The 12,544-nt window shown below is 42.6% G+C and overlaps 1 protein-coding gene and 1 long non-coding RNA gene across 17 annotated transcripts in view; one reads left to right on the forward strand and one right to left on the reverse strand.

Moving 5' to 3' along the window:
• The window catches only part of MPDZ (multiple PDZ domain crumbs cell polarity complex component), a 154,516-nt gene extending 151,179 nt beyond the window's left edge, over positions 1 to 3,337 (reverse strand). For 13 of the 15 annotated variants that reach the window (XM_074330401.2, XM_074330394.2, XM_088793113.1 and 10 more), the window contains exon 1: positions 3,002 to 3,331. The gene's annotated coding sequence lies outside the window, so the exon portion shown is untranslated. Of the gene's footprint in view, positions 1 to 3,001 lie in introns of all 15 variants that reach the window. The other 2 variants (XM_074330403.2, XM_074330398.2) reach the window with 2 other exon arrangements.
• A 151-nt stretch (positions 3,338 to 3,488) lies between these two features.
• The window catches only part of LOC141571116 (uncharacterized), an 80,310-nt gene continuing 71,254 nt past the window's right edge, over positions 3,489 to 12,544 (forward strand). The window contains exons 1-2 of one of the 2 annotated variants that reach the window (XR_016019304.1): positions 3,489 to 5,361; positions 5,866 to 9,365. This is a non-coding gene — a long non-coding RNA (uncharacterized LOC141571116). Of the gene's footprint in view, positions 9,366 to 12,544 lie in introns of both variants that reach the window. The other variant, XR_016019303.1, reaches the window with a different exon arrangement.

Consider the following 12,544-nt stretch of genomic DNA (forward strand, 5'->3'; position numbering starts at 1 on the left):
TCTGCCTTTAACTCAGAATCATTATTTTCCAGGCAATTCATTGCTACATGCTAGCTTCTAAATCCTTTCTTCTTAACTCTAAACAATGGGTCCACTTCTTCATTTGTAAAGCACAGCCTCCTCACCCCAGCACCTAAGGCCTGCATCAATGCAAAATTAAATTTCAAGGATTTCCATGAACTTCTCCTTAGCACCCCCACCTTGCAGAGATATATAATAATCTCTGCAGACAGCCTCTACTCCTTCACAGTATATGTACATTTAAAAGTATCTGAAATGCAAAGAGATCTTTAAGAGCCCAACAGGGCAATGTCTGCATGATAGGAATTTGGAGCACACTAAAAATTGTGACTGACACCTCTCTCTTCCCAGGCCAGAACAGTCAGGTATAGGAGATAAAGGGAGGGAAAACAAAACAAAACAAAACAAAAAACCAAACAGACACCAGAGGGGATAAGAAATACTGAAAGGAGCCAACCAAGGAAAGAAAAGGAACACGTTTAAGAGGTGCGGTACAAATATGATAGCTCTATTAGTAATAGATTGAGATAAACTTCATCAGTTTTTTATTTATTTCAGCAAATGAGGTAGGAAAGAAGAGTGGGGAAGAGTCCAGAGGATCCCCCGCAAAATTACCTTTGTCTAAATAATAACTTGCCTGTGCAAAGGAACCTATAACGCGTCCTAACCCCCGCCTCTCTCTACCTAAATAAACAAAACTGTAATTTTCGAATCTGGTCAGGTAACAGAACAGCTAGAAGTTATTAGAATTCACTGCAGAATACCTAGAAATATGACTATACTAAACTTAAAATAACTAACTGCGTAATTTCTGCTAATAAGAAACCCTACTTCACCCTAGAGTCTAACAGAAAAAGATACCAAACAGTTAAGAAAAATTGTTGAGAGTGAAACTTGAAAATAAGAAAATCTGACACATTTACTCTGCTTATTGGGGAAAAGTCTGCCACTTCAGGGGGCACTGAAACAGGACTTGAAGGGCAATGAAATAGTTAAGAATGCCCCATGACCAAAGGGAATATTTAAGCAGTACTTTAAAAGCCTGGCCGTGGTTGGCAACTTTTTCTATACAGGGTAACATAGTAAATATTTCATACTTTGAAGGCTCTACATCTCTCTAAACTATGCAATTATTCAACTCTGCCACTGTAGCTGTGAAAGCCATACAGGCTAAGAATGAGACACAAACAACCGGAATCCATGTGGCTGTAAAACTTTACTACGGACACTGAGATTTGATTTTCGTGTAATTTTGAAATATTATACGAAATATTCTGTTGATTTTTTTTCAACCATTTAAAAACGTACAAACCATTCCTAGCTCCTAAACCTTGAGGGAGACAGCCAACTGACTGCAGTAGGCAGATTTGATCCATAGTCCTTAAATTTACCGACCTCCGCTTTAAAGGACCCTAATGTGAACAGGGATAACTCTGAACCCGGAAAGCGCCAAGTCCAGACACGCCCATTTGTTAACCAGCACATTAGCAAGCAGCGTATCTGGGCATCCCACACAAGGTTATCCCCACTCAGGCATGAGCACAGGCGTAGGCATCTAGAGCGTTGCTTTGCATTCGAAATTCAAGCCAAGGATCTTCAAGTTTTGTTGTTTTTAAAATACAATCGTTAACCTAAATTCCACCAGGCGCTAAAAGCACGTACACAAATTTAGATGTTTTGACCCTTACCAAAAGTTCAATGCAGTCACCCACATCCCAATTCAACACGTAAAAATTCCCAAACCATCACCACCTTAGTTTTTGATATCAGGTGTTATTTATTCTGTGAATTATAGCCTAAACGAGGAATGCCTGCGGAAACACAAAGGGGATGGTTACACCACAGCTGTCCACCAAAGCTGGATGATAGACCACTTTTCAGATTCTTTCCTCTCGACATCCAAAGAACATGGAACGGTTTCCTCCTAGCTTGGTGAAGTCACGGTCCTCTTATCTGATGATACCGATGAAACCCTAGTCGCCACCCGCACCTCCCCACTCAAGGCACACGGCGCTCGTGCCCAGGTTCTTCTCAAGCCGAGTAGCCTCAGCAGCCCCACCCTGGGAGATGGATGGAGACAACCCGCCAACCCCAACTCGGCCCCCCGGCGGCGGCCACCTCCTGCCCGGGCCTGGCCCCTCCTCCACTTCGCAGTCCCAGCTTCAATTTCCAAGTGATCTGCCTGAAAGAATAGCCGGCCTTTGTGCCTCTGCAAAGAACGCAGGCAAAAATGTACACCATCACCATCACTGACACACAAACTCCCCAACACACAAAGCGTCTCCCGAACAGTGCTTCCCCAGGAACATCCGGCATCCCCGGGCTGCGAAATCTCAGACAAAAGCGCCCCAACGTCGCGGGGCGGGGGCAGGGGGACAGTAGAGGTGAAGGGGGGGAGGCGAGAGCAAAATGCTCGTACCAAGCCCGGCAGCAGATAAAAAGGTACGGGCGCCACGGAGGGGGTGGCGGGATGGCGTACCAATTGGCGGCGCGCTCTGGGTTCCCCGCCGCCGAGGCGACAGACGCCCGTGTGGGGGGCATTTCTCTCCACCCCTTACCCACCCCGCACAGCCCCGCACCGCGTAACGGTGGACCGGGTGTCCCGCCTGCGGGCGGCCACAGCGGTGGAGAGCAACCGGCCCGCGAACCAGGCCCGGGGTCCCCCTTCTTGGCATTGTGCCCCTCCAAACGAAGCAAAAGAAGAAGGAAAAAACTTTTAAACCATTTAAAGTAGGCAAGTGCGAGGATTTGGGGGGAAGGAGGCCGAAAGATCTGGGATTTTCGCTCAGGGGCGATGCGAGTAGCATAGGAAAGAAACTTCCAGACCCCATCCTTTTAAAGAGCCAGAGAAGCAGCGGCTTCCCGGGCCTCGCGGGGTGGGGCGAGCGCACCCCGCCCGCCAAACCCCGGGCACCCGCGCACCCCCGGCCGGCGCGCGCACAGGCGCGGGGACGCGCTCCGGCCTCCCGGCGCCGCTTACCCGGCTCGCGGCGGCCGCCCCGGGCAGAGACGGAAAAGGGGCGGAGGGCTGGGGAGCTGGGGTCTCCGGGGACTCGGGGTGCCTGTCCTCGCCCACGCTCTCTCTCTTCTCTTCTGAAGTAACGGCCCGGCGAGGAGCTTCGGGACAAACGCGCACAGACACTCACGCGGGACCGCGAAACTTAATCCCGCACGGCCGCCGGCGGCCCGACGCCAGCCTCGCGCTCCGCCGCGCCCCCTCCCCCAGCGCGCGCCGCACTTGCGCCGACCCGGGCTGCGGAGGAAGCGGCGACCGAGGAGGCGGTGGGCCGCGGCGGCCCGGGCTGCGTGACGCCTGCGGCCGGCGGGGCGGGCGCGCCTCGGCCAATCAGGGGCGCCGCCTGACCAGCGGTCCTGGGTTTTAAACTAACTCCTCGGGCGCTAGGCCTGGGATGTAGGGAACGAGCTCGGTGAGGTTGCCAGAAATAATGCAGGGCGCCCGGTGAAATGGGAGTGTCAAATAAAAGAGGTTGTTTTCAGAAAGCTGAAAAATAGATCATTTCCTGCAAATGATTGGGAGTTGAGTAAAATGAACTCAGTGCCCTGGGTGGAGAGTGCCATCAACCCAAGGCCCCTCTTGCTTTCACAAACATATGATCAGTGTAGATTTGCCCACTGGGAAAATAAGAACACCTAGATTTCCTTAGAGTCTATGGATATCCATCTCCTCTGGGTGCTTTGAAAATGAAAGTGCAGTTAGGATGAAGGTAAAACTCATCCCACCTGATCTGTTCCCTTGTGTCTTTAACACATTTCTATCAATCATTCTCAAGTCTCCTCATCTGAAGGACATTTTGTCTACATAACTTCTGTGTTCTTGCCATAGCGTTATCTCGAGGCCATTTGGAGAGGATTCTGTTATTGCTTAGAAATTCCAAAGGATTCCTCCTCTGAATAGCAAAGCACTTAAAATCAAGTTTTGGGAGAGAGAGAGAGAGAGAGAGAGAGAGAGAGAGAGAGAGAGAGAGAGAGAGAGAGACCTTCCTCCAGAGTCCAGCTCTTTTCTGCTACCACCCTTTCTCCCCTCTCCTTCACAGGTCAAGTTCTTAAAGTCAACCAACTGCATCTGACTTCCTACCTCTATCACCACACTGAAACGATAACTTCCTGGGGACACCTATGAACTCCCACTACCCAAATCCAATGGAAATGTTCCTCACATATTTCTTGTACTCTCAGATGCATTCATAATGGTTAGCTGAACATTTTCTTCTGAAGTCCACCCCCCTCAACCTGCCCCCCATGCAATCACACTCTTTTACTTTTGCTCCTGTTTGTTAGCTAGGGGAAGATGTGTGGGACCTGAAGCTTATACAGTGTGGGGCTCTGCTTTAAGAAAAAAAATATATATATTGTTTTATATATATGCTATAAAAATTATATATATAGCAAACATGTTGCTAGGGCTTCTCCCAGGCAAGAGAAGGACCCAGAATCTTAAGCTTCTTTAGCTTCGAAGTAGATCTGCCTGTCATCAGGCCACACACTCTTCAATCTCCCAACTAGCCTCCTCTCCCAAATCTTTAAAGGCTGTGAAAGACCCAGTAACAGGTGCTCTTTTCTTTTTAACTTCATCACTAAGTTCATCTTCACATCTAGCTTATCATCTATTGGTCAAGGATTTCCAAATGTTTATCTTCGATCCACACTCCTCCATACATCTGAGTATTTATTTGACTTCCCTGTTTGCCTGTCTCAAACCTAGATTATCCAAAACGGAACCATGCTATTTCTGCTCAGGTCTGGTCATCTTTCATTGTACAGTGTCTCAGTGAATGGCACTACCAGTGAATGGACATTACTCCATGATTCTCACAAGTTAGGATAGACCCATTGTGATCCATTCTCATTGTGCCCTATACTTATGCTTCGTAGCATTCATCCTACTTTCTAATTGTATATTTGGTTTTGTAATTACTTATGCAATGTTTCTCTTCCCCTTTAGATCATAAAGTCCACAAAAGCAAGGAGCAAGTCACCATTTCATCCTCAGAGCCTAGAAAAACTTTCACACCCAATTAGTATTTAAAGGACATCAGATATATATATGTGCGCAAGAGTGAACGATTTTTCCACATGACCTTGTGTTCTTGCCATAGAGTCATCTCAAGTCATCTCATTTGGAGAGCATTATCTTACTGCTTAGAAATTCCAAAGCATTCCTACTTCCTTGAATAGCAAAGCACTTCCATTTGTCATTTTCCAATCTGGTCATTCTCAAATGCAAAGGAAATAAGGGCATGGAATGCTAGCTGCTAAGAAAAGTACAGGCGGAGAACAATTCCATAACTAGCTACTGAAGATGTTATCAGGGTCTTAAAGGTAAAATGACATTTTTTTCTATTGAAGCATAGGGAAATAGTTCATAATACTGAATTAGAGGCAAGTTTAAGGAATTGAACTCCTTGGTTTATTGCAAGTATATAAATGAGAATATTGTTCGGATCTCATTTAGCATAGGGAATCCTACATGTCCACTGTAAGCAGTGGTATATCATAGGACATTAGTTTACAGTAGTTCTTCCATAAAATTATCCAGCGCTTGAGGATAATTCTACCCAAGAGCTTCCCCGTTGAAGTTAACCCACATAGTTAGTGCTCTAGCTATCCACTTCTACTTGTTCTAACCCAGAAGGCCCGAGATTTTCGAGAAGGAAGAAGGCAGTGTGATGCACAGCACTATTGAAAAACATTTTTAAAATTTGAAGTAAAATCTTACTGAGAAAGCCAAAATCTAAAGCAGATAAAATAGAACTATCATTCTCTGTTGAAAGTTACTTCATTTAATATCAATTAATAGTTCTTTCTATTTCGTGTCAATCACAGCCTCCGGAATCTGAAGATGAAGGAATTAGGAATGTTGTCTGCATTCCAGCTCTATCCTCAGTGAGACATTCTCCACAGCAACTTGTTTTTCTCAAAGTTGAGTAATGTTCAGACCATTTTTGTAAGGATAAATGGGGACTACCAAAATTGATTTAAATTATTTTTACTATAACTTAACAAGTATAAACAAATTAAATACGTAACATTGGTTTACGTGTGTCGCTCCTCTACAACTCTGAAACTGGTGGAAGGCCCAAGTTGTCTACTCAAAACCTTTAATGTTTGCTTGAAAGATGGATGCAGGAAATTCCATTTTGATCCATTTTAGCTGCCTCCCAAGCACACAGTCTTTGTTCTGCTCTCCTAACAACAGTTCACTTAGATGTGGGTGACAGGCCGTCCCTCACTGGTTTTACCAGAGCCCCAGGATCAGCATTTTGTGTGAACCAAATCCTTTCCCAAAGACTGACTTTGGGGGAATTCTAATTGTGAGACGGTAGACTATTTCTATACCTTTAATCAGCTGTGCCTAATGCTTCATGTAAGGGCAAACTAGATGGCATGTTTAGATCTCCCTCTGCCTACAAATTATCTAATATATAGCAAATATGCAGTTCTGATTATTATAGTTTGCAGAGAGATGTTTATGTTTTGTCTACCGGCTGACTGAAATAAAGGCTTCAATTGGCCTCTAGTTTCTCAAATAAAAGAGTTTAGGTACTTTTTTTCAGATTTTCATTTTTTTCAATGTTAGACAAAAATGGACCATTTTAAACAATCTTTAACTTTTTTTCTCCATTGAAAACAAGATTTAAAAGAAAGAAGAAGAAAGGAGAATGTTAGGATAATGAACATATATACTAGTGTGTCTACACGTAGGAGAAAACTAGTAGTAGGAGGGAATGGCTAAGAAAGAATCTCAGGCATGAGGAAAATGTAAAAATTATATATCTTTTGAAAATATGTAGGGTTATCTGTCTATTCATATAAAAAACTGTTTATAGAAGAATAGAGGCACTGAAAGCTACAATGTATCTAATTGGATCTCATCTCTCTAAGGGAGAAAGAAAAGTCACTGGGAGGTCATGACCATCTGACCTTGAATTCATTTGCTTTTGTATACACAGCATTCTGGTGCAGTGAGGAAATCCTGGGAGAAAGCATTGTGACCAGGTTATTTTTTGGGTGGAACACATCCAAACACTTTTGGAATCTCTACTCAAGTTAAGGCAAGCTAGAATGACATTTTGGAATCTTTCTCCTACAAAATTTTTCTTCTGGGTTATGCATACTATGAGGGTACAAGTCAGTTATCCAAGCAAAAACCAAGAGAAAAACAGCAATAATAATGAAAAGAACTCTAAGTTGCACAGTATCTTTTTGCTAATGCTCCTACTTTGTGATGGCAAAAGGAATAGAGAAAAGAAAGTGAGTTTTTGAGACTACCACTATGTCAGTGGATCACACATTACCTGAAGCCCCCCCATCCCATGTATTTCCATTTATATGAGCCAATAAATTTCCTTTCGTTCTTCAACTAGTTTGAATTGGGTTTTCTTGCAACTAAAACAATACAAACTCATTAAATAGACATATTAATAAGCCATCACAATGAACTCGACAGGTACTTTCAAGTTTCAAGGAACACACTGAGATTATCTCAGTTAGTGGGAGTTTGTTAAAGAATCGTTGGGAATATAAAGAAGACAAGCATTTCCATACGTGAATCTCACTGAGAAATTTGACATGTTTCTGGTTATACCACAGCATGCAGAGAGAAATGGAACGTCATTTCAGCAGTTGCAGCCTAGAGACCAGGTTTTCTTACGGTCATTGTACTTCGACCATTATTAGGACTCAGTATAGCCTTGCCTCTATTTATCTTGCTTTCCTCCTGCCTTTAACAATGTTTGTTTAAATTGGTTCCTTGCAAGTCTGTGATCTGTAATGTTTTGTTCTACTTAATAATGAGGCAATGAACAGCTTTAGGGTCTGTTCACAAAGGAAGGCTTGTCGACTAGTGCTTTACTTTTGAGGGAGCAGCATTGCACACAAGAGCCCCTAAATTCCAGAATGAGGAAGTTTTTTCTCAGTGCTGTTTGATCTGTTTAGAGAGGACATGTCTGGGTGTTTGAGAAATAGATGGCTGGCTTGCAGGGGTTCTGTAAATCTCTGTGTGTGTATGTATTCATGTGTGTGTGATAGTGGTCACGGTGGGTATGTTGATTATTTTAATCCCCATGTTTTGTGCCGGACATTTTTCTTCACTCTCCATCTTACCTGGTATTTCAACATTTGCAGCCTCTTCGCAGTTTTAGTAGATAGATTAGGTCCCTCCAGCTGCAGTACTCTAGGCTCTAGAGCAGTGTTTCTCAAACTGTGAAGAGTCAGGTGTTTTTTGTTTTTAATTTCCAATGTATCACTGACCAGTGCATTTAAAATGACTTCCTAGCAAGATGATTACATGTTTGGATGTTGTATTATTGTTAAATTTCTATGATGATTTTAAAGGAAACTTTTAATTTCTTTGTGGACCAGGTTGTAGACCACAGTTTGGGGAGCTATTCTCCAGGGGCCTTATTACCCCAAGTAGGGTCCGTAAACCAGGAACACGTGCATTACGTGGGAGCTTATTAGAAATGCAGAATCCTAGGTTTCTCTCCAAACTACTGAATCAGAATCTTCATTTTTAACCCCATCTCCAGGTGACTTATATGTACCTTAAATTTCTTAGATTATTTCTACTCTTTCCTCTGTTGTTCTGTTTTGTTCTGTTTTGTTTTTGTTTCTTTTTTTGTCTTCCAGGAATGTGCTGTTATATCTCTGCCTAGAAAGCTTTTTCTTTAGCGCTTCAGACAGCTGGCAGCTCCTTTTTGCGCACGGATCAAATATCACCTCTGTAGAGAAGGCTTTTCTGGCTCTCCAACATAAGTAGTAGCCCCTTCCACATTACCCTGTATGATTTGCTTTATTGTATTAATCCCTTTCTGCAATTATTGCTGTCCTTCTTCCTGTCCCCTACACCCAGCTAGAATGTAAAGTGAGAGCAGAAATCTTGTTTTGTGCACACCCTGTCCTTCACGTTGTAAGAGCACAGCGCCTGCGAGGTGGGAGGCACTGCCTACAAGTTTGTCTACACTCCACTTGTGTTTATCTCAGGACCTCTGCTCACTCCGAGCCCCTACTGCCTCACCGCTTCTGTTAATTGCTTTATCTGTGTGTCTCTCGGAACTTGTAATAGGGAGCCCAACCCAAATTGACTTATACCATAAAAAGGATGATGGCTTGTGTAGCTAGAAAGGTCCAGAGTACACTCAGTGATCAGGCATAGTTCACCGAGGGCTCTGGCTCCATTTCTCTGATTTCTTTCAGCTCTGTCCATCTCTGTGTGTCCACTTGCTGTTCAGGCCAGCGAACAGATAACCACAGAAGTTCCCGCTCGCACATTCACACAGAATGCTGCCCAGAGACTATCCATTGCAGCTACTGTCTTTTAAAGAGTAAGTAAATTTCTCTCCCCAAAACCTTCTGCAACATTCCTCCAACACTCCTTAGACTGACTTGGATCACATGCCTTCTCCAAAAGACATATACACATAGAGAGAGCGGTATAATTACAAACAATACAATGTATACATCTTCAGTATACATTTCAATAACTTTTGACAATTATATACGTCCAGGTAGACACCAACCAATCCAAGATGTATCACATTTCCCTGAAAATAAGATCTAGCCGGACCATTAGCTCTAATGCATCTTTTGGAGCAAAAATTAAGAGCCGGTATTATATTATATTAGACCCGGTATAATATTATATTATGTTATATTATATTATATTATATTATACCTGGTCTTATATTATATTAAACTAAGATCGGGTCTTATATTAATTTTTGCTCCAAAAGACGCATTAGAGCTGATGGTTCAGCTAGGTCTTATTTTCGGGGAAACACAGTAGAATATTTCCATCACCCCAGAAAGTTTCCTTGTGTCATTTCCAGTCAGTCGGGTGAGTAACAGTACCTTGCTGAGCCATATTGGAGATAGAAGCAAAAGGAACAATGAGGAAGAATGAAATCTTGCCATTTGCAATGATATGGATGGACCTAGAGAACATTATGTTAAGTGAAATAAGTCCGATGAGAAAGACAAATACCATATGATCTAATTTATATGTAGAATCTAAAGAACAGAATAAATGAGCCAACTAAACAGAAATAGTCTCAGAGACGTAGAGAAAAAAACTGCGGGTTGCTACATGGGAGGCAGGGGAGGGATGAGGGAGAAGGTGAGGGGATTAGAAAGCACAAATTGGTAGCCACAAGATTGCCACGAGGACATCAAAGACAGTTTGGGGAATGTAATCAATAATGTTGTAAAGACTTTGTGGGGTATCCGATTGCCACGTCTTATTCAGGAGACCACTTCATGGACGGTGTAGATGCCTGACCACCGCAGTGCACACCTGAAGCTGAATAATAATGAATGTCAACTATGATATTATATATATACACACATATCTTCACAGGATATGGAGTACAGCATAACGAATAGAGTCAATGGAATTATAACAGCGATATACGATGTCAGAGGGACAGCAGATTGGGAAAGGGGGTTATCACTTTGTGAGGGGTGTAAATGTCTAACTATGACAATGTTTTGTATACCTGAAACTAATTTAAAAAAAAGGAACAATCAGGAATACTGATCCTGTCTTTATTTAACATGTTGATGCTTTGTTCATCATGTACAATTTTTTTTATATTTTTTTAATATTGCACTAAAATATGATTTATCTTGATTATGGGACCCCCCCCCAGCCTTAAAGTTTGTACCTGAAGGGAATGCCACATTCACCTCTCTCATCACTCCCTCGACTGCAGTCAATGAGGACCTCTCTCTGTCTGTCTGTCTTTGTCGGTATGATTTCTGCCTGTGGTCTCTGCATATGATGACCTCAGAATAGCTGAACTTCTGACCTGGTAGCTAAAGGCTCCCAGAGCAAGTGCCCAAGGGAAACCAGCAGGCCAGCTGCATTCATCATCTGATTTAGCCTTGGATTTAGCCTTATGCCTTACTTCATTTATCATGGCAGTCGCAAGGTCTCACCAGGTACAAGGAGAGGGGGCATAGACTCTATCGCTTGATTGAAAGAGTATCAAATAATTTGCAGATGTATTTTAAAACCACCACGGATCCCATTGCTTTTACAGCCAATATGGGGTACGAATAGCCCTTATTTTTGAATATGAACAATTCCTATTCAAACAAATGTTTAAAAATTTCATCTTACATTCAATTTAAAGTATCTCCTCTTTGTTCCCAGGTTTAGTTGGATACTGTTGGTTTTATTCACTAACTTCTCTTCATTAACTCACTGCTCTCTCTGGCTCATCCATATTAAGGGTTAAAAGTTGGGAATGAGATGAAAAGGAGCAAGATTATCTGTTTAGTTGGCTGGATGTTGAAAACTGTCTTCAATGGCAGATATCCAAAGGCTAACTCCTTCTCTTAAGCAGTGATTTAGCAAGTTATTTGGAGACCTCCTCCACTTTGACTCCTTGGACATCTGCCCATTATGGGATGATATATATTCCTTCTGACCTCATAAGATTCCTTTTCAAATCGTACTTTCCTAGTGCACCCCACACGGCCTCTTCCTGCTGGGGTCCACTCATCCAGGCAGGCAGTTCTTTTGGGAAGTCCGTTCAATATGCCCCTAGTCTAGACTCATCACCTCCAAGTTGCCTATATGGCACCACAGAGAAACTCAGCAGCTCAGCTCCACCCAAATCTACAGGTCGGCCTTGGGCCTGTCGTTGGTCACAGGCAATTCTAACAGCTTCTCACATTCAAACATCTCTAAGGGAGAGTCAGACAGTAGTAATCTCTATGCGCCCTAAACTCCAGAAGACCCAGATCAAGTTTCACTAAAGGTTTTTTCACCATCCTTTGTTTCAAGAGCTGCACCAGGCAAGAGCCAAGTTTTACATACAGCTCATCAAGCACACAGCCTGGGTAATGAAGTGCCACTCCTCTATCAGACCAATCAGACTTGGTGAGGGATTCTCTTGAAGCTCCTCTCACGTGTCTGGGGAGATGGCAAAGAAGCAAGACTCTGCCTACTCTGAAGAGAGAAGGAGAAACATATAGTACTCTCTACCCAATGTGCAGTGTTCTTTAAAGGAAGCCTCACTCTGGAAAAACCTTCTTTAATTTCTACTCTTTTTTTTTCTCCTTTTTTTATGGTACTGGAAGTGGATTATAAGTAAAAGGTGTCAGGATCCATGTTGCACTTTCTTAATAAGTGCTGTGAGGATATGTCTGATTCTGCTGTTTAGAATATGTGAATCAAGTATTCCTGGGACTTCATCAAAGCTTTAACACAACAAAAAATATCCCAGTTGACACTGATAATGCTTTGGTTATCCTATATTAGAGTCACTTATTATAATGCCTGTTGCTCGATCGTGTCCCATCTGTCTCATTTCTTACATTCATATCACGTTGTTTTAATTATTTTTTTCTTTTTCTTTTTTAAATTATTATGGCTTTATAAATATGTTTTAATAACTGGTGCCCTCTCACTACTATTTTTTCTCAAAATTCACATAGCTTTTCTCATCTAATAGAATTCTTTAATTATATACTTTAACTTACAGAAATCAAGAATATT

The sequence above is a fragment of the Rhinolophus sinicus genome, chromosome 16 (assembly GCF_057876585.1).
Source record: "Rhinolophus sinicus isolate RSI-liver-muscle chromosome 16, RSI-T2T, whole genome shotgun sequence".
NCBI lineage: Eukaryota > Metazoa > Chordata > Mammalia > Chiroptera > Rhinolophidae > Rhinolophus > Rhinolophus sinicus.